The following is a 22,512-nucleotide window of genomic DNA, read 5'->3' as shown; positions in this document are numbered from 1 at the left end:
TCACATCGTTGCCTTACTACTGGAAGATGCTTTGATTTTTCCCAGTGAAAGAGTAGAGAAAAACCTGCCCAGAGACAGCACAATACTTTTCAACTAAAACTTATTTATATTTTAGATATTGAGTGCTTGTGAGCCACACTCTGTATGCCACTGACCTAGAGGGTAAAGAGTTTTTTGATGCAAGGGTCAAAATGTCATATTAAAAAAAAAAAAAAAAAGGTATATCAAACTAGGGTTGCTTTGAACTTCATGCCATGTTTAAGAATGTCAAGTGCTTTTCAGTTTCAAACTTCTTCATTTGCACCTTTGATTTAATTTTTAATGGCCGCAAACGAAAAGTGAATATTATTCTCACTTCATCTTTGAGGAAGATTAGGACTGACATGACTTGCTGAAAGTGGTGGGTGGAGTAAATAAGCTTTCTGTTTGACGTAGTTGGACTGATCTTTCTCAAAATCTTAAACAGAGCACAGGTCAATTGGATGTAAAGGCTGTCTTTTATTCGTTGCCTAGATCACAATTTTGTTAGTCTAATGGGCAGCGGGTAACATATCATGGAGTCTGTACAAATGAGATCCATGCAATAGATACTGTCTAAAGAGGGGCCTGGAAAGACTTAACCTGCCCATAGCACCAATGCTGACCTTTTACTCAGTAATATCCTTGACTTCTTTCCACTATTTATGAATGGGGAAAAAAAAAAAAGTTGTCTGTCATTAAAAAAAAGAAACAATTAAAAATAAATTAGGAATTGTTCATGTGTAATGCTAAATTTAGCAGACAGCAGAGGAGACCTCTTAATTCTAAGAAAACCTGTAGTGGGACAGTGCCATATGTTTAAAACATATGGACTGATGAAATAAAATGCTTCTGGAGGGAGGGCACTCCAAGGCATTACACCCTGCCTAGCAACATTTGAAATCAGACTATAAAAAAACCATGGTGGGGTTGGGACAGAACTACCTGCTACACAGACACATTAATGAGGCAAGTGGAGAGTTAATGGACTACTGATTAAGCACATTTTAGACATTCACTTAACTAAAGGAAATATTATTGTGCTGCTACTTCTTACCTAGGAGGTCAGAGATTTAAGCCATAAGAAGCAGCCCTGAGGGTTATTGAGCCATAACCTTTCAGATCTTCCAGGAATGAGCATTCAGCAATGTACCATTAGCCTGTGAAATCGCATGGTCTTCTTACCCTCCCTTCCTCCAATTTTTGTTACATTCACCTGCTGAGTCTTGCCTTAAATTAGACTGTGAGCTCTTCCTGGCTGTCTTTGTATTTGCATAGAGACTAGCACAATGGGGCCCTGATACTGAATGAGGCTTTTGGATCCTACTATAATGCCAACATATGAGTAATGAATAGCTAATAGTAATAACAATAATAGTGTAATAGGGCCTGCTTTGTGTATAAGCTGCCTTTTTTTTTTTCCTCCCTGCTCTCATTGTTGTGAGTTACCTCACCCTCAGTGGCTTGAGCACATAATTTCTTTTCTTATTTTGCTTTTGTAAATTGGAGCGTCTCCAGTCTAGCAAGCAGACTTACACTGCTGTGCTGGAGAAGAGCACAGGGCCCTAGCAGGAAGAAGAGGGCATATGACAGGTAGCACACACATTCGGTCAGGTCACATAACAGTGTTGTACCTTGAGTCTCAGGTTTCATCTGTGCTGCCTTTATAGATGTTTTGGTAGCCTCTCTCCTGCTGTTTATTCTGTTTCTTGTGACCTTTCCAGCTCCGTTTCCTGCTTCACAGTTGCAAAAGGAGGGTGCCAAGGGTAGCTTTACACAGAAGACCATACTATAAACAGGGATGGCTTCTCTAAAGGGGAAATTGCTCCTACTAGGAGAGATTTCTCTAAAGACAGATCACCATACCCTCAGAGGTAAAAGACTGGTAAAGCACTGAAGGCAGCTAATGTAAAAGGAAAAACAACTTTTCACTAAAATGTTATGTGTCAGAACTAAAATATTAAGAGAAAGAATAGGGTACAGTTAGTTACCTGTGAACTGCCATGGTCTAGCTCTGATTACAGTTCTATTTAAGTGTTCAGGGGCTTCTAATGGCTACCTATTATCTAGATTATCTAACATTTTAAAATTGAGCAAGATAAATGTCTTTAGTGTCTGGGTTTTGGTTTTTGGGGATTTTTTGGTAATGTTAAAGTGGATACAGAAGAGTAAAACTTTGCTTGAACTTTTAATTCCCAGACCAAGTGAAAATGAGGACATAGTAGAGTCCTTACAGTGAAGTCTTACACTGTAAAGACCACTTCTATAAAGGGCCTTCTGCAGGCCATTCTTATCCTCATGCCCTATCCTTGCATTGTTTTCTAGTGACTTCCCTACTACCAATACTGCTACTTGGGGCCAAAGAGCATCCCAGAACTCCCTTACTATTTGAAGGAGAGGGACTGCTGCCAAAAGGATGCTCTGCCCCTCATAGACACACATCAAAGTAGATCTGACTGTGACCTCAGGAAAGCAGCGTGAATCCTGTGTTTGGAGAGGTGCATGAGTGTGTGTCCTATTTTAAGTGGGAGATGATGCTTTGAGAAGACTGTAGCCTTCCAGAAGAACCAAAATCTATGCAGTGCATTGCTGTTTCCTGTTTTCAGAGGTGCATATGCTCTGTTGACTGCCTTGGTGTATATTCCAAAGATAACCATGAGTTAGTCTGCCTGTCTGTCTGAAGGGGATACACTGTAAGGATGGGTCTTTCCCACTATAATTTTTGGCTGGAAGGAGACTCTGAGAGGGGTGTAGAAAAGAAAAGAGATAACCCCCAGGAAAGTCAAACTATCTATTTATTTAGTTATGTGTTTTGGGTTGCATTTTGCATTAATCGCTGCCACACACAGGAGCCCTGTAATTTATTATTGGTGATAAGTGTGGACAGTAGCTATTATTTTTGTTCCCCGTTCGAAAACGTGGCAAGCGGGGACACTTAGATTTATGGAACATGCATTATTCAAATCTTGGGGCCTGATGGCTCAGCATGAACAATTCCAGCTATTTCCAGAACCTTTCATGACTTTCCTCCTTTATTCCTCCTTGTTTTTCCCTTCTCTTATTTTCCTTTCCTTTTCTTTGTCTTTTGTTAGGCTGTATTAGGACAAGGGGAGTTTATTTAGGCTAGGGTAGCTCCAGCAAAACTCATGTTTCCACACCAGTGACAGGACAGGCCTCATCTCACAGGCTAATGCAGAGGGACCTGATTAATGCCCATTATGTGGAGCTGGAGGAAAAGGTGGTGTGTGTTTGGGTAGACATCCAACTAATAAGGAAATGCTGATGTGGTGAAGTAAAAGCTGGGTGAATAGTTTCCAGGGTCAGAGTGTTCTTTATTTACCCTTTAGCGGCTGACTTCCTCTGGAGCTGTTGTAGTGCTGGAGCAAAGACTGTAGGTCTTCCTAGGCTGCTGTCCAAGGCACTAAAGCTGCTTTACCTTTCTTCCTCAGGAGTGAACTACCTCTAGATGTGCCTGAAATCACTCTCACATCTGCACTCATTGTGTATACAGGCGTATTTCACAGTGAGGATCTAAATACCTCTACTCTTTCCTTTGGTGTAAACTGCAGGATTATGCAGGGTTATTGGTTACACCAGCGAAAAATTGTGAGAGGTTAGGGAGTGCCCCTGGCAGACATCCCTTCTAGCTAGTGCATACATTTTGGCTAGTTTCTCTCTCTAGCTGGTTGCAACTGCTGCTTAATGAACAGCAAAGAATTTCTGCAGAGGGCAGAAGAGTTGGTTTCTAGGAAACTCCTACTTACATGCAGTTAGAAGCAAAAGAAAAAAAATCTGATGTAGAGCCATGGGAAAGCTAGTAAATTCTGAGGAACCTTTAGAACAAGTGATAAAATTCAATGGTGGTAGCAAAACCGAAAATGAAATCTTTATCACTAAGAATAATATGTGTGGGCCTAAACACAATGCAGCATGGAAAGGCAAGAATAGTCAAGCAGTAACGTTCAAAGCGGGAGCATAATTTTAGCAAAATGAAATTATGAGTGACTTTCATCAGTGACTTGATACCACCTGGGGAAGTCCAAATAACACCTGATCTACACACACTCTGCTGAAGTCCTACAAGCCTCCATGTGAGCACATCTGTGCCATCTGGGCTACATTTGTAATTGAATGCCTTCCTTTTGTGCAGGAATGGAAATGATCTGCACTAGTATAACCTTCTTTTGTATCAATGTAGGTGCATCTGCTCTGAACTTGTAGGATAAAACCACTACATTTTCACACACATAGCCCTCGTCTCGTAGTACATACTACCTTTTAAAAATGCCGTTGAAAATAAGTTGACAGAAACCCACAAAATGTGGGAGACGGTGAAGAACTGAAGGAGAAAGCCAAGCTAAGGAGGCTCAGAAAACTGAAATCTGAGTTTTTATTTCCCCTGCATTAATTCACAACTATTTTATCTGCCCTCCTGTTAAATTGTAGAGCAGAGAGCCTGGGGGCTCTAGTTATACTCATGAAAATATAATATGTGGGTAACAAATGCTTCCTTACCCAACATGATTGTATTTGCTCAGTCTGTTTGTGTACCTACCAATGAGCCCTCGTATTCTCGGTATTCCCGTACTAAATCACAGCAGAAGAAATCTTTATTTTTCCTTCTTTTTATTGAGAATGCTAGGATACGTTCCCAGTCCTAAGTATTCTTTGAAGAAATGAGACAGAATGGGGGGAATGGGTGGAATATAAATATGCAATAGTGTAAATGGCAATTCTGAATCAAAATGGATTGGGAAAAATCAATGGGATATCATAAATTTTGTCTCTGTGTGGGAAAAAATGTTGTAAGGTCACAGACAAGCATAGATGTGTGCGGGCTCTATCAAAATTCCAATTCTGATAGAATCTTCAGTGAGATAGATTTCAGATCTCAAAGACATAAGCATGTTAACTGTTTGTCAGCCTCCAAAATACCACAGTGAAGAGACACTCAAAGCCATGCTTTTTATACTTTAGGAAAGAAACAAAATCAATAGTGACTCAGAACTGGACCAGAGTTAGACATCCTGATTGCAAGTGCCACTGAACTTTGACATGTCGTCTGGAACAGAACTTTGTGGTTTGTGCCTTTCTATAATAGGATTACTTGGAATTATCCAAACTGAAATTGAACACACACAGCAGTGGCATATGGGCTGGAGAAACAGTTTATCAGGCTCAAGCAAATGTTGTTTGTAGCAGCTAATTTCTTGAATGCACAATAAGGAGTACTGGCTCCCATTGTAGGTGCTCTGGATATACTTCTGAAATAGAACATTTTGTCTAGTTGGAGTTTTTTTGTTTGGTTGTTTTTGGTTGGTTTTTGTGTTTTTCTCTTTAAAGTATAAAAATAAAAATTAGTCACAAATCAGGATGGAAGGTTGGAAAGGCAAGAACAAACAGATGATGGGAAATTAATTTCTAGGGAAGTATCTGAGCAAATTGAGTTTTCTGCCATACAAAGCTTTGATGAGATTAATACGTACCTGCAGACACTTTGATTTACACAAACTTGCATTTTGATAGAGTTTTTCCAACAGAATTTTTTTCCAACCAGTGTTTCTTATTGAGGTTCAGTCATTCTGAGTGACTTGTGTAGACCAAGTCTGTTACCTTCCCAGGGGAACCAGTTGAAGAGTGGCATGACACAAAACTTCAAGTAAGTAGATTATTAAAAACTCAGATGATAGTTGTAAGAGTCTAGAGGGAAACATAAGGATATTGAAATCCTTGCAATGCTTTGTATTTTATTTATAGTGTTAGGATAACGCCTAGAGGTGAAATAGAGTACCTGTCCCAAATTTGGTATGTTTTGAACAGCAAAGGCTTGAAGCTGCTATCGAATATCTGCAAAGTATTTTCGCTGTCTGTGAATGAAGGTGAGAACATGAAACTGTGTACATAAAAGAGGTGACAAGGAGAACAGAATAGCCAGAATACATAAAAAACTTTAAATGTTCTCAAGGCCTGGAACCAAATCTTATGGGTTGTGTCTACATGAAAAAAGAGGAGAAAGACAAGACGATAAGGGCAGTCATACACTTAAATGCAGCAGCAATGCTAATAGCATGTGCCAGAGGCTTCTGGTAATAGGTATATTGGAGAGATTAATGGATCTAAGAAGAGATGAGAATAATAATTAGTGAAGTGTATAAAGACAATGAATGTATTATTTATAATGTGGTTCTCATCTGGAAAATGTGTTTATTGGTAGTTTCCTGTTGATATCCATGAGGATTGGATTTCCTCCTTCCTGATTCAGGCAGTGGGATGTGGTCAAGGTGTCCTGTTTCCAGTAGTAGCTGGGAGACCTAGCGCTGCCTGTGTACTGTGAGAGGCACCCTCCTTGAAAGCACAGCCCATAATTTTAGGAATGTACTAGTTAAATCCAGCATCAGCCCAACTGACAAACCGAGCTGCCATGCTCCCAAGATGTGTCCTTTCCCCAGTTAGTTCTTGACTTTTAATAGCTTCCCTTTATCTGCTTATTTCTGATTGTTACAGGGTATAGCTGTTCTCTTCTTTTCTAGCTATGGGGGATGTTTCTAGCATAAGATTGCCTTTATTTCTTCTGTACAACTCTCTTAATTCCCAAGCCATTGCTAAACTAATCTATTTTTGACTAGGTCCTTCAATCCAGTGGAGACATTTGTACCCACTAAGTTCTGGTAGAGTCCAGCAGGTTACATGCAAGGGATTTGCCTCTCTACTCTGGATTCTTCCTCTCAATGGGCTTTTCTAGAATGAAGGGGAAAGGATCAGTTAACTCTGTAACCCACATTACTTGTAGATTAGTAATGCCAGTGTATGTAATAAAAGCATCTTAATGGGCAGAGACATGATTTCTATATTGCCCCCACTTGGTACCTCCTTGACTGCGTTTTTCCACTCATCTATTCCATGATGAAGTTCTCTCCAGAAGGCCACTCATCAGTTTGGGTTTTAGATATATTAGTTCCTTTTCAGGGATCTGGGGGTGCTATTTAAACATGACATTTGCATCTGTAAGTAGTTGGGTTGGTTCCATCATTTGATCTTCAAAATCATATCATGACTCTCATGTCTTACAATACACAAGACGACTTAGGAGAAACCCAGAGTAGGGGCTCTACCATCTCCATGTGCATCAAATATGAAAAAAAACCAGACAGATGTTGTTCTATAAATCTTATCTAAAGAGTTTTATGTGAGGTGCACTTTGTTCTTCCAATCTATTGAAATTAGATGAACTTCCCTAAGAAATTCTGAGACAAGAAAAATATAAAAACCTATGTAAGAGAGATATCAACCAACTGCATATTATCTTTTTGTTCACTGAAAGCAATACCATGACTGTTCTTTAAATCTTTGTGTGCAATCAGCACTTGGAGTAAAGCTTTAGGCTAGAACTAAGCTTGAGAGAGGAGGCAGCTGTGCCACTGGAGACCATGCTCCCACAATATTGCTGCCTTCAATCATTGGCAACTGTCTCCATCTTTACTTGAGCTCTTTTAATGCACTCGAGGAAAATACTTTCCCTTACCTCCACTGCCATGAGCAGAACAGTTTCCACTTGGGGAATTCTACTGAAATTTCCTTTATTGCCAGTTAACATGGACTTTTAATTACTGGTTTGTGCATGGAGAAGAAAGAAAGGAAACAGCAAAACAAATACAAGGAAAAAACTCTTTCTTCCCCTGCCCCAGGGTCAACTTCTCTATGACATCTCCTCTTACCCCCTTAAACTTTTCTGCCACACATTATACTCACTATTACCTTGACAGTCCCTAGAATGAGGTGACAGGAGACACAGAAGGGTGGGTTGGTGCAGGATGATTTCTTGCTGCTGCTCCTGCTTTCCTGGTTTCTTTTATTTACTTGCTTCTTTCTCTTCACCAGTTTCCTGCTTGCCTTAGGTCTCCCCAGCTGTGGACCCACAGGTCCCTGCTTCGGTCCACCCATAGCTGTAGTTGCCTTAAAGGTGTACCTCCTCTTAAAAAAATCTCCTTTTGTGTTTCCTCATGTGTCCCCTCCAGAGCTCCCTGCCCCTGTGCTCCCATTCTCCCCTGCCTGTGCTGCAGCAGTGGGACCAGGGCCCTCTGACTGGCCATGGCACAGTGACAGCATGGCTTGGTACTGACTGGGACCAGCACAGGGCAGTCCCTGCCCATTCCCATGCAGGTCACTCTGCTCCCAGACCTCTGATAGTGATGCCCTTACGTTAACCAAGAGGAAGGTGAGACATGCTCGTTAAAAGGAGGGAGGGGTAGCACATCGGCAATGGTTACTAGCCCTCACATGCCAGTTGTGTTGAGGTGCCAAGGATTTTAGATGTGCTGAGTAACACAGAGTAGACAGGCGTAGCTGCTGTGCTGTTTTGAAAGAATGTGTGTGTGGTTGGGCTGTAAAAGTCTCAATTCAGAGCAGAGTTCCTTCAGCTCTTGCCCTGAGATTTGTTGGAGGAGGGCTGCGTTCATCTGTTTTGCAAGTCAGTTTAGGAGGGGCTGAAAGAAAAAAGAGGACCAAAAAAGGCTAGAAAGCTGGTGTATTTGACATTGGAGGGGAAGATCTCCCCTTGAAGTTGTCCCAAGACCTGTCTGAATAACGAGGCCTGTCATGGGTAGACAGATAAAGACCAACTGCTTGATAATGGCAGCAATAACATTTTATCATTGGTAGAAAATATTCCATGAGAGGTCTGATAACATAGCCAGGGATCATGTATGACTTATTCACCTGAAGCTGGCATCTCCCCTTCAAAATAGTTTCTGTGGGCAACAGAATGCAGACTAGTGAAGTGTTTTGCCCTGGACAGCAGAGCATAAGCTGAACCTGGGGTCCCTTTAACAACAGAAGAAGAAACAACGAGCAGCATCCCTGGGACATTTTGCTAGTGCCAGCTGGACTTTCAAGTGAGCTGAGAAAAGCAGATGTCATAGCACTGTGGAACTGAGAGTTCACTTTAGAGCTAACTCTGCAACAAGGAATTACTTTACTTTTTTCGTTAGTGTTGTTCAAAAGAGAGGAACCTTTTTTGACAGTCTGCCCTTTTCACAGTCTGTTTGTGTTTGTCAGCCTAATTTGAGCTTTAAAAAAAATCTTGCATCAGTGTGAGTATCACAGTGGGAACTTGAGAAAGCTGGAGATGCTTGAGTATCTGTCAGGTAAAGGTTGTTTGTGCTCATCACCAAGTGGAGTGTGCACGGTTTGGGATCATTGGGTACCTCTGCTTTCTTTGGGAAAGCTGAGGACTGGGAGACCAGATGGAGTGACATGGCAACTCTGTATTCCATCAGGGCAGCTCTTGGGGCCTTTTGACTAGAAGAGCAGCTGGTAGTGGAGGTAAAGATAAAAACTCACCAGGCAGGCTGTTATTCAGAAAGGGAGTAAGAAGCATTACAAGTCATCCTGTTGATAGCTCTAGCAGCTACCTGTAAGTGCAGAAGTACACCACCTAAATTCTAAATAATCTCTCTCTTTTTGATCACTTTAAGCATATGGAAAATATATATTTAAGATTTGCTACTACTCTTCTTTCAGTTGTATTCTCCCTGTTCTGTACAGTGTGTTCATTTTAGGAATCTTCTTCTCTGTAGTTTAAACCCCTGTGAAAGACAGCCTGTGTTTGCCCCTCAGAAATCCCTTAATTGTGGATGCTGCTTTCCTGCAATATATGTGACCCTGGAATATGCCAGCATGCACATGATGCCATGTGCTACAAGCTGGCAGATCCATAGGCCCCTTTGAGCCAAAAGTGTATAGCATTTTTTTTTCTTTTTTCTCTTTCACCTTTATGTCTTCTAATACTGCTGTGAGAAAAGCTTCACCAGTTTGCATACAGTATTTCACCTGATCCCACCCCAGCAGTTGGGGTGAAAGCAGCTATGTTTTTGCCATAAAATGCAAATCATCAATTTTCTTCCACCCAAGCCCTCTTCTGTGACTTGATCTTTATGGCCATCACACTCCAGCAATACCGTCGCTGAAGATCAGGCACTTGTTCTAGGGATGTGCATGGAAAGAATTTCACTGTCTCTGTAACATGCAGTTGACCATTACTGCTGTTGAAATAACATACATTTTGATCTGTGGTGTGTTTGCTTCTCTCACCATTCAGTCAGGGCTCAAAGGTGACAGGAAAAGCAGATTGTCCTTTAGCTTAATAGGTTGCACTGCTGTTTTCTGATGCAGAGATCCCTGGCTTAATTTATTGCTGGAATGGATTGCTTCCAAATAAGGATAATCCTCCTCATGCTGTTTCTTCACTTGGTTACCTTCCTGTTCTTTTCACTGGCAACATCTGCCTCTGCAGTTCTGGTTTATTCTTGCCAAAAGACTTATTCATTTGCTGTGTTTATTGTAGTTATGGTCCTAAACCCGCTATCTTCAGTAGCTTAAAAGTTTTCAAGACAATTGCTTCAGGGGCTTGAACTTTTTGCTCATGTTTTCAACCCAAAAGTGAGTTCCAGAAGAGGAATCTGCTTGGCTGTGTTGGTAGTGAGGATTCTGAAGTCATGCCTTTTTTTTCCGGCTAAACACATTGAAAATAATTACTTTGTGCTAGATCGACTCCTGCTTGCACTAGGGAGAGGAAGTGCCAGAAGTTTCCTATCATGAAATTCCTACAGGAAAGCAGCATATGATGCAAAGGCATCTCTCACAGCTGCTCTTTAATAAAAGGAGATATTTAATCTGGCTTAATGGATCCCCTTGGCCCTTGAGGCTGGACCTGGCTTTCAGAGTACCTGTGTCAGTGAAGAGTAAGAACCACTTCCAAAAGACATGATTGGGTTTTACCTTCAAAACATCAAGTCCTCTCAGATCTGAAGTGGCTTTGGCACTCTCTACTCCTGTCTGTCCCACTACTATACTTTTTTACTTGTCTGTCTGCAGAAAAGAAGATAGTAGAGATGAGAGGTGGAATTCCCAAAATTCCCACTTTGGTGTGATTGACTGCAGTGCCCAGCTCAGTCCAATTTTTTTTCTCATTGCTTGAAAAGGCTAAAGGAATAGTATGTGATTGTCTCTTCCCTTCTCCAATTTATGAGGACTTCACATCATTTCTTCCTCTCTCTCTCTTTTTTTTTTTTTTTTTATTTGTTTGTTTGTTTTGTTTTGTTGCCTTTGGAGGGGAGCAAGGGCATTCGAAAGGAAGTTAGAGCTCTTACAATATTCAGATTCAAGCAGACTTGTGGAATTCAATTGCTACTTCTCCATACAACCTTTTTTCAGGTTTACAGTGAATGGGCAATGACTCTCACTAACAGTCTATAACGAAGCGTAGCCCTGGGAAAGAGCACCGGCACTTAATTTTAACCCTGTGCAAATTTAATTATCAGCAGCAATTCATTTATGCCAGTAATTTTCAACAAGAAGCTCCTCTTCTAAACAGAGGCTGAAAAGAGTGTGTGAGAATGCATTTAAGACGGAGACAACTTGCTGTCTAAACTGAAATGTTCTTATCCAGACACCTCAAGCACATGAGTGCCATGATGTACCAGACCCTGCGAGGGGCCCAAGATAAGGTTTCTCTCTGAACGTTGGGAGACTGAATTTCTGAGTTCCTGCATGATTAACTTCTCAACTGGAAAGCTGCATCAGCAGCTAATTGGTGCTAGACTAATTACTGCATATGAAGGGGTTAGATGTTTTCTCATATAGAACCTTCACTAATGTTCTGCTGGGCAGCAACTGTATTAGTGTGACAGTCAGCTTTCCTTCATTAAAACCAGTGAAGGTGTTCTGCCTCAGACCTCCACACTGGTTGTTGGAGGATTGATTGAAATTCAAAGTCCCGCTCTTCCTGTCTGGCCTTTTGACAGAATGGCTTTAAAATCTGAATGTTGCCCTGTCACCAAGGGACAGCGCAAAGTTGCAGCAGGTCCTGGGTAAAAAGGCACAGTGGAATGGGAAGTTGACTGCTTACCTGCAGTGCAAAACAACCTCATTCATACGCAGGAGACTTCAGTCTCCGTGACTTTCAACGTCTTCCACAGCATCAAACTGATATTTCAAAGAGATTAAGAACTGAAGGGAACATATGATATCCATTTAAAGCCAAGACTTCAGATTTAATGAAGACTGTATCAGAATGAGATATGATTCAGATATCAAATTACATTTGTTTAGCCCAACACAGCTTAATAAATCACAGCAACATTTAATAAATATTTATCTTCTTTTAATCACCAGTTAGTGCTTTTTCTGATCTCTCCATTCCCTTAATGGCTCACTCCTGTATTTATTAAATGTGATTTCCATTTCTCAAATAATCAATACATCTTTTTATATTTTATAATTTGGGCAGCTTTACTGAACTTTTGTGAGATTTAATTAAGATTAAGGTTTAATCTTTAATTTCAATATATAAATTACCGTGCGTTTCCTATTAAGACATTATTTGGTAACCTCATTTGGTTTGAAATCTTGTCTGGAAATGTGGCAAGCTCAACAGTAGTTACAGTACAAATGTTAATGAACTTCAGAAGAATCTTTGGACTGGAGGGGGAACTGGCTGAAAATACACCTCCTTAGCTGATATGGGTATCTAGTTAATAACGTGGAATGGGCAGTAAGGAAGGTAGATTCTGTGTGTCTGACAAAGCTTTTGTTTGCATGGGTATCTGGTGCAGCAGTAGGAGTCAGGGTGAGGTCAGTTGGAAAACAACAGCCTGTGGAAATAACACTTGTAAATGATGACTCAGGCACCACACAATGTGCGGCACACGGGGAGGCTCTGAGTAGGTTTGGGTCTAGCAGAATATTTTCTATGCCACATGCCCATACCTGTTAGAATCTGTGGATTCCTCCACAGCCAAAAAATCCTAGGGGAAACCCCAAATCTGGCCTAGGTACTACTGGAGAGAATGGCTCTTCAACTCTTGGCAAGATCTTGACTGCCACCAAAATCTACCAAAACTGATACTGTATAGTAGCTCTGTGCTGTCTTCTCCATCATTATCAGCTCCATAAATCAAAATAATATTAATCTGCAAAGCTCTGCAGCTGGTTGTCAAAGTCGAATTTACATTTCAGGACACATGCATTTTGTGGCCCTCTGCCTGGCCCAGGTATGCCACAAGTCTCGTCTGCTTGCTGGCCTGGCTGTCCTGTCCATGAAAAAAAAAAAAAAAAGAAAAAAAGGGAAGTAGCAGAAAAATCAAACAGAGGAAAGCAATATAATGTGTGGGTATCTTGTCATGACTTGGGCATGCACCGGAATCCTGGGGAAAAGTCTTATGTTTGACAATGCAGGTAGAGTTTAAGTTCCCAAAGAGACTCTAGCAGGTTGTTCAAGTCAGAGATGTTTGAGTCTGGCCAGGAACTCATATTGTTTCATGACTTTGGTATTGATGGTTTGCTTGATATTGGTCAAAAGTTAAATGGTTTTTTTGTTTGGTTGGTTGGTTGGTTTAGGTTTGTTTGTTTGTTTGTTTTTCTGCGTGATGAAGTTAAGCCCCCTGCAGGGTGTCATGATGTACAGAAAACTTTCTTTGGTTTACCTACAGAACCAAGTATATAATCACTAAAAAAGCCATAAGGGTGGATGTAATATTTATAAAGGCAATGCACCTGTCTTTGAATATTCCGTGCTTCCCGAACATCTGTCATGTATCAGTATAATAGTATCTGAATTTTGCATGACTCCAGAACATCACATCTGCCATGGCCCCATCTGGAAACCTATTGCCTAGAATGGTTAAAGTGCCCCTTTTTCCAAATCTGCACCTAATATATCCCTGCCCCAGTCCATGTGAGATACAGACCGTCCTGACTCCAACACAGGTATCACTCTTGCACAAAATTTCATAGACTGATTCAGAATTCTCACTTGACCACTGGACAAGTATTTATCCTAGTAATATTACCTTTAAATGCTACTCAACCAGTTTTGAAATGGAGTTTAACTTCTTCAGCCATCACCTGTCACGTCTTCTTGATGTTCCTTTCTCTAGCCTTATGCATGTGGCAAGGTAAAACACAGACTCAAGTGCTTCGTACTTCTTTTTATAGACTTCTGCAGCACAGACATATCTCAACTGGGAAACAGACACTGCTTTTAGTTAGTGAAGGGCTATCCCCATCTCTGGTTCTATCAGTCTCACTAATGCAACATAACTCTTCACTTAAGCTTACTTTGATCATTGCTCCCTTTTAGTGGCCCTTTTCCTTCCACAGATGTCTAGTCATACGCGCTGTTGGAAGTGGAGGAGGTTATCTGAGGAACTTTGGTTCCCTGCCCCCTTCACTGGTACTGTAATGAGATATCCCTTAGACTGGAAACAGGGGTTGAAGAGACAGCACAAGCTGTTTCTGAGAAATAGCATCCCAAACTACCTATTCTGTTAGCTTTTCCAGAAGGCAACAGGGCTCCTATGGACACGAGAAAGGAGGAGGATTTCTTTCCTCTCTACTCCTTTAAGCCCTCTGTTTTGCTACCCATTCCAGGTTTTGAAAATGCATGTAATGAAATTGTTTGCAGTAGCAAGGAGCTGGACTTGATCCAGACGTCCTTTAAAGACCTAAACTGGTTTAGACTAAAACATTGCTTTCTAGTATTGTCAGCAACACTGCAGGCAATAGGAAAAAAAAGGATAGATGTATCAGATTCAACATTTTGATGATTAGGTGCATTAATCCAACAGGCAGGGTAATGTTCATGTTGAATATCTAAAATAGAGCTCCTTGCAGACACCTTACTACTGCCTTCTCTCTGCCTTGAGATTCCTCAGTGGTGTCTTGTGGAGAACAGGGAGTTTGAAAGGCAATTGGGTTGTCTTGCAGATGGCAAACTTGAGTCTTGGAGTGTGATAGTGTCTGACTGTGCTCAGCCTGGGGAACCATTTGGGACTGTTGCCTTGTGAAACCCTGCAGTGTGAGACATGGTGTGTTGGGGCAAGTTTGATGGGTAGCAGGCTGGACATTTGGAATTATCAAGCCTTCAGAACCCTCATTACAATCCTTTATTAATGGAACCTATCTTGCTTATTTGAAAGAAACACTGATAATCTTAGCGGCCTGATCTAACAACAGTGGAAGTACTACAGAGGAAGGACATGAACAAGAAATGCCATCAGTCTCACCTAATTGCTGACATCAAGATGACATTTGGCCTTGGGCAAGTTTGTTGTAATCTTGTAGCAAGAGCTCTGGCGTACATTTATGTGTATTTTTGCTTTAGTTTGTCTTTCTACACCGTAGACATTGGTGAATCCCTGCAGTCACGGGGGAAAATAAGAGCAACAAATAGCAGAAATGAGTGCCCCTTTCATTAACATTGCCCCATATTATTAGTACTGATCGCTTTGAAAATAGGGAACCAGGAGGTTGGCATCTGTCCTCTGTCATCAGAGAATGCTGTTTGATTTTGGGAAGCTTTGCTGTACACTCTGTAGACCAAACAGTTCAGAGAAAAAACAAAAGGTTAAAGAGGAGGAGATAGCTGCCTAAATGGGGGAAACATTAAAAGCAATTAATGTACAGAAAGAGTAGTTCATCAACAGCAAAGCAGGTGAAGTCCCGGCTGGCCAGCCAGCTGTCTGCATCTATCACTGCTCAGCACCTGCAAACAGACATTTTGTTGTTCATTTCCTGCAGCTATTCGGCACTAAGGCAAGGATACTTGGGGAGAAGCAGAGACAGAGAACAGCAGACATTTGAAGGGAATTTTGGACAGATGTAGGAAAAAAAAGAAAATCACACCTTCTGGTAAGGCTGAAAAATAAGGTAGGAACACCAGGAGCTGTGCATTGGGAAGAGCCTTCCACCCCATTAGGTCACTCAGAGGGGAAAGGAGGCAAGCAGGTGTACTGTGCGAGCATTGTCCTTCCCATTCCCACCCCTGTGCTGGGTTGAGGATGAATAGCCTTGCCTTCTACATCCTGTAAGGATGATTGCTGCTATGGTATGCCAGTTGCATGGCTGCCAACCTCTTCTAATTTGTATGTAATGTATGGCAAAACCATAATGTCATTTCATTGCATAGATCTTGCCAGAGACCACATTTCAGAAGCCTGCTATGCAGTTTCTGGCTCTGACTCCACAGCATTAGTTACCCCATCAGCCCCTTTGGCACTGAGCTTACAAAATCCAGATGCCAATTACTTTAATGAGGCTGCAGGTTCTAAAAGGGACACTCCCCTACACACCTTGCCCCTGGCTACTGTTTCCCTGGGAGCAGGCACGGGTGGTTTTGACAGACACTTATTTTTTTTTGCAATGAAGCATGCAAGAACATCTGGGAAAAGAGAGGGACTTCGCAGTTGTCTGTAACTGAGAAGAAAAAGGCAGCTTGGCACAACTGACTTGGACGTCTTTGGCTGACAGTTATCATGTGAGTTGTGCCTTGTGAACGCAGAACAGCCTGGTGCCTTTAAAGTACACCAGATGCAGAGGTATCACTTTCCTGGAAGCACTGCTATTGTTCTGCTTCCTTCTTGTTATTAATGGTATAGCCTCAGCAGGAAAGCTGGATGTGAGGTAGGGCCACAGTTAGGAGAGGCCTGGGTTATCTGAGAGAAGGATTTGCAGTCAAGCCTGTGGATGCCTGGAGGGAATTCGATGTGGACTAACCAGAATTTTGCTGTGCTAAGGCTCTACTAAAGGCAAAGCCCTACACACACACACGGGCTTAAAAATAGGTTTTTGGTTCAGTTCTCATAATTATGAGTGTTGCCTTCTTATACGGAAGGGGAAATTGCACAGTTTGAAGGAGGTAACTCAGCCTGTGCTCTTCCATAAATTCAATCACTGGAACGCAACATATACCCTCAACATTAGAGAAGACTCACCCCAACCATCAAGGGCCTCAATCCATAAGGATTGCCAGATAGTAACAGATCCATCCTATCCAGGCACAATGACCAAGTCAAACACAAAGGGTTGCAGTCTCATCTCCATTGCAAACTCTGGGACAGGGAAATCCTTTTTTGTTCAGCTCTTTCAGTTTGTTTTGTGTAGCACAAGAGGACACTGGCCCATAATCACAGAGCTTGAGTGCAGCTGCGGTTCATCTGTTGAGATGGTGATAGCAGTATGTAAACAAAACAAACAAAAGGAGTCCACTGAAATCAGTGGAATTATTTCTACTCTCAAGAAACTGAGGCCAAGGTGGGAACAGGGATCAGAGTAACTCTGTGGATGTGCACTGATTAGCCTGTGCCTCAGTTTCTCCATCTGAGAACTTGTTGATGACATACTTTTGTTATGTTGCATTGTGTATTTCAGATTGCTGTGCTGTCTGAAAAGGTTGTTGTAATCCTCAGATGTTGTGGGAGTGGGAGGGATTATCATAATTATTTTTGACAGGCAGCTATAATTCATCTTTACTTACCAGACCCCATGGTTGTTTTATTGTGAAATGAGTAAAGGTTATTTCAGTGTAAGAATCACGTGAGCTTATTTGTTGTGGAGCCTGGTAATAAATTGGCTCCAGACAGTGTTGCCTGAGCTGTGCAAACAGAGAAAATTTTATGATTCTTAATTTAATTTGTGTTTTCTATTTCACTCTATTTGTATTCTCTCAAAGTCTGAAAACACTTCTTCACCGTTTGATCTGGACTTTTCCCATTTGATGAATGCTTATTATTTCCTTTTCTCCTTTCCTGAGTTTGTTTTTTTTTTTAAAATAAATACAAAACAATGACTTAATTAAGTCAGTCTCTTGAAAGTAAAGCTCTTTTTTAGTTATTTTAAGCTCCCTCCACTGGAGGTTTCTGCAACAGCATTGGAGAATGAAGCAACCTGGGATAATTACCGTTTGACTTGGTGTTATGTTGTGTGTTCCTATGAGAAGTACACGAAAAGGACGTGGCTTTTATATTTTGTTTAAGTCCAGCATTTTCTGTGAGGGGATCTTAGAGCATTTAACACATATTAAAGGCTTAACCCTTGTTACAGACCTGTGGGAAGTGAGTGCAGTGCTCTCAGGGCAAAATATATGAATGCAGTTTAGAAGCAACCTTAAGAGATATACCAGGGAGTAGGACAAGAGAAGGAATGCAGGATCATGATGAAAGCTCCAGAGAAAGTTCTTGCATCATTTTGAATGGACAGCAAATGTAGTAGCAGAAGAGATGGTATTGTCCAAACAGAGAAATCCAGAAAAAGGAATCAAAGAAAGGCTCACGGGATTGAATGAAATAAATTCACAGAATGAAAACTCTGCAAGTGGTCTTCACACCACCTTTCCTCCTCAGTGTCACCACACGCTCTTCCACCCCATGCCTTCTGCTCAGAACGAGTTTTCTAAATCCTGTTGCATGCATTACTGCACTGAAGAAACCTGCTGCTTAGAGCAGTGCCTGCAGTAATGTTACTGCACGCCACGCTGGCCCTCCTCACCTGTGCACAGTGCCTGGGGAACCCTCCCTTACCAGGGAGAGCTTTGCAAAGGTGTGGGTGACAGCACAGAGACAAAGCTGTATCGCATGGTGCTTTTTCTTCATTTTTGTGTACAGCTCCTAATAGCTGTGTAATAAACCAGTATTGATGAAAGAGGCCATTTACTTATTTAGTTTTCTGCAATGAGCTGATGTTTAATTAATGTGTAATAACTTTTGCAACCAAATGTACCCTTTTATATTTACTATGAGGGACAGTTTGAAAATCAACTTAAGCGTCCAATGACTGCAAATGTATTTATTAAGGTTTAAATATGTGTAAATGAGTTTTTGCTTATTTGCGGAGCTGTTAAACTACAGTAAATATGTTTTTTTGTCAATTGGCGGTTAATTAACATCTATTAGTTCTCCATTAAGAGCACAGTTTGGTGTCTGAATTTCCTTACTTTAGTACTAACTTTGAATTAAGGCTGTATTTTTTCCTCTTTCTGCACAACAGTTTCCAAAATCCAGTGCCAGTCCTTTGAACTTACCTTGCAAGGCAGGAAATTCGAAAAGGGAGAAGTGAAATTTTATTGCCTAAAGTCACAGCTCCCATTTAGGAACTTGGCAGCTTCTTTCTTCACACATCTTTCTCTCTCAGACTTTTGAGGCCAGTGCAAGTTGTAGAGTTGTCCCTGTTGTTTAATGCCTTTGTACCTCTGTGAGGGTTTTCGGAGACATTGGTGCAAAAGCTGCTAACACCTGCATGGAGGGTGGAGAGTGGACAGATCATGGAGGTCCTGTTTCACCCCAAAGTAAATTTGCAAGGCTGACATTCTTGAATGAAGGCTTTTGGGGGTGAGGGGGGTTAGATACAGGGAGTATCCCCTCTCAGCTGGCCGCTATGTCAGCAAACAACCACAAGGTGACACTGTCCCAGTACATTATTTATGTTTTGACAGAGGAACGTATACATTTCACATAAAAGATTGTTCTAAGCATCAGCCTCTGCTCCATGTTTCTTAACTGAGAACTAAACGTCTGAGCCTGGCATCATGCACTTGTTAAATCTAGAAATTAGGGAGATTTTCAAATTACATTCAATACGTGTCTTGTTACAGTGGATAGCATTCAAGAGTGGCAGTCCCACCCACCTCTCCCTATTCACAAAGATGTCTGGGAACTTTGTCCTACTACTGAAAAATACCAGATCAGTCATCAGTCCCAGGTCATAATCAGAGCGGTTCTGTCTTTCTCCTCCATTCCTTTGCAGCTATCAACATTTGAGGTGATGGAGTATGTTGCTTAGAGGTAGAGCCAGGGAAAAGTCCTGTTTCTTTCTTCAGCTGTGCAAATATGCAAGTAGAGAAATACGGACCTGCGAGGCTTTTTACAAGGTTTTTATCCAGAAATATTTATTCTTTTATTAAAATGCAAGAATGATTTGGTTGTTTGCTGGAATTAGTCTTGGCTGGTTTCACCGAGTGAGGTTATGCTGTGCTATGTGTGTAACTCAGGTGCTGAGTGGTAAGATCTGACAAACATGTAAATGGCTAATACAATAAGCATCTGGGAATGAGTCACCATAATGTATGGCAGGTTTTACAGTCAGACATAGTATCAGAAGTATCTGTGGAAAAAAAAAACAACAACCAAACCTGTATAGTACACTAAAATACAGGTAAAAGGCATGTTTGTAAGGGTAGACTTTGACCCGATATTCCCCAGGGTGATGTTTGTTTACATCTGACTGTCCTGTTTTACCAGGTTAGGTTTAAAGAGTTAACTGGGTTGCTTGTATGTGTAATCATGAATAATCAGCTGAACCTGATACTGTTCAGTTTCCCCATGCTCTGTGCCTGCAAACATCTACTTTGGTTTTAGTAACATTGCCTAAATTAGTAGCAATGTTAACTGCTTCTCCTTGATTCCTCCCTGCCGAACTTGCGGCCTCCCTAGCAGTTTGTAGCTCTGAAATTATTAAAGGAACAGTCTTGGAAAACAGCAGAAGTTTAATCAGCTCAGTCTTGATTGATCAGTTATCAAAGTCCCCCCTTCAGTATCCTAGTAGTTGGGACCATCAAGATAAATTTCCCCAGTGTGTGTGTAAGGGGAGCACGAGTAAAGCATTGAAACATTCAGGCCAGTTCTAGAAATGCAGTAAATGTAAATGGGCTTTCCTAGAAGAGCAGCAGCTTATTCAGGCTCCCTCTGGTCCTGTGCACATTTCCAGCCTCACTGGAGAGGAAGCTCTTTGTCGTACCTGACATGGAAGCTGAGAGGAGTCATGGGGCATTGCTGATATTAAAACTATGCAACCTACAGAGAAGGGTGCCATATCAGCAAGCATTTGGCTATGTAACCCACTTTCTGTCAAGTTATATTAGCAGCTTTAGTTTGAGGTGAGGCATCTCTAAGTAGCAATCATGATCTTTCCTTCTCTTCCCCACCAATTCTAGACAGGCCAGGCCTTAAAAGAACAAACTGTAAGCTGCGAACAAGTGGATATGCTGACCATATCACTGCAGACATAAACCCAAGGTGGCAGGTGCAGCAGAAAATGCCTCCTTCAGCTCTCTGTACACGGGCTTGATCTGAAAGAACTCATCCCGAAAAGTAGAATCTACTTTAAGATGCTTTACTGACTCATAGAAGGAGAGTTGGACTGGCGTCTAAAGCATGTCTTTGGGGTTATTGGGCTTTATATTTACTTCTTTGCTAAACTGTCCAGCCCTCCTTGCTGCAGTCAGTGCTTCCCATTCAGGAGCTCAGTAGAGACAATAAGAAAGAGTCTGATGATGTTTTTCTGCAGAACAGTAGGATAGGCAGGCCCAGCCTTAGGGCATGTTGGAGACAGGCAGTGCCTAACCAATAGAGCTATCAAGTTCAGTGGGAAAACATGAACTACAGCTCCCAGGAGGCATTCCCTTCCCAAAGGCAGATGTATTGTTGAAAGACTCAAAAAACCAAAAATGCACTAAATTCAGAATGGCAAAATGTTTGGTTCCATCAAACCCACCAAAGTTTCCTAATCAACTGTGGCACTTTTTTAAAGTATTCTTGATTTTGGAAATTTGTAAAAAATATTTCAGCTCTTTTCTCTAATTTAGGATGAATAGTGATGAAGTTGTTGAAATTTTCCACACAGAATAAGTTCTGATTTGTTTTTTTTCCTAAGCTCAGCTTTAAAAATTGAGGTAGCTGCACTTGTTTCTGTGAAGTGCTTTGATATCCATGGATGAAAAGAACTATAGAAGTGCTAATTATTGTCATACTGGTTTTAATTATTCTGTCATACTGATGGAGCGACTGCCAGTTTTCAGCCAGTGATGGTTTTTTAAAAGATGTTGTCCAGTCCACAGTTTTCGTAGAAACAGTCAGATACTTCTTTTTAATTGTTTTAAAAGAAAGAAAAAAAAAAAAAATTCAAATCCTCTCTCTGCTCAGCAGCTGCTACAATTCTCTGATGGAAGTTCAAATCTGCCTGCATTTGTACAGGATGTTATTATCAGGATGGTAATGAAGAGAGGAGATGCAAAGCTCCTATTGTTAGATACTACAGATAAAATAGTGGAAACTGCTAGCAAGGCTAAGACTCTCTGAAATTTGCTGTCTACAATAATTTAAAATGGAAAATGTGGTTTCCAAAACTTTGGGAATGGTGTGATTTTCACCTCTTTTATTATTGCTGTTCTTACTATTTTTTAAGTACTTCTAATTCTTTTTCTGGGAAGGTCTAAATGAAGTACTTCCTCATGAAGTATTTCTAGTCAGCTCAAATAGACTATGCTGAACTTCTAAACTCAACCAGTCTGCAGAAAAACTTTGTTTACCCCTCATTATCCCTGGCTGTCACGGGACCCGTAGTTTAAAGCCTTAGTGCTCTCCTCTTTTCATCCATTCTGCCTGGCTGTGCTACAACTCCCTATAAAGCATCTCACTTGTGCAAGGAAGGTGTCATGTTGGTGGAACCTCATGGATACACTGCAGGACTGTGTTTGTCCCTACAAAACTACCCAGTAAAAATCTGACTGGTTTACCTAAGGTCCTCCAGCAAAGATGGACAACCTGGCAAGGCAGTCCTGGCTGGAGCTTAATGCATATTCTAAGGGAGGGTTTAGGACCAGGCACACTGTGCACTAGCCTATCTAGTGTGTTCTGTTGTCATGGTAGAACTATCAATGCCATGATG

General features: G+C 41.2%; 1 protein-coding gene and 2 long non-coding RNA genes across 3 annotated transcripts in view; 1 reads left to right on the top strand and 2 right to left on the bottom strand.

Annotated features, from left to right (window-relative positions):
• LSAMP (limbic system associated membrane protein) overlaps window positions 1-22,512 on the top strand; it is a 1,013,573-nt gene that overhangs the window by 667,452 nt on the left and 323,609 nt on the right. The gene's annotated exons all lie outside the window — the stretch shown is intronic.
• Window positions 18,676-19,517, bottom strand: LOC114055089. The gene is made up of 3 exons (XR_003570653.1): window positions 19,489-19,517; window positions 19,295-19,390; window positions 18,676-19,082 (listed from the first exon to the last, which is right to left on the bottom strand). It is a non-coding gene; the product is annotated as an uncharacterized LOC114055089 (long non-coding RNA).
• Window positions 20,212-22,453, bottom strand: LOC114055085. The gene is made up of 3 exons (XR_003570650.1): window positions 22,361-22,453; window positions 20,688-20,790; window positions 20,212-20,291 (listed from the first exon to the last, which is right to left on the bottom strand). It is a non-coding gene; the product is annotated as an uncharacterized LOC114055085 (long non-coding RNA).

The sequence above is a fragment of the Empidonax traillii genome, unplaced genomic scaffold (genome assembly GCF_003031625.1).
Source record: "Empidonax traillii isolate 1590-97213 ecotype Southwest subspecies unplaced genomic scaffold, ASM303162v1 scaffold46:size3806547, whole genome shotgun sequence".
In the NCBI taxonomy this organism is placed as follows: Eukaryota; Metazoa; Chordata; class Aves; order Passeriformes; family Tyrannidae; genus Empidonax; species Empidonax traillii.
The sequence above is the reverse complement of the archived record's forward strand: the minus strand, read 5'-3'. Positions and strand labels throughout refer to the sequence as shown.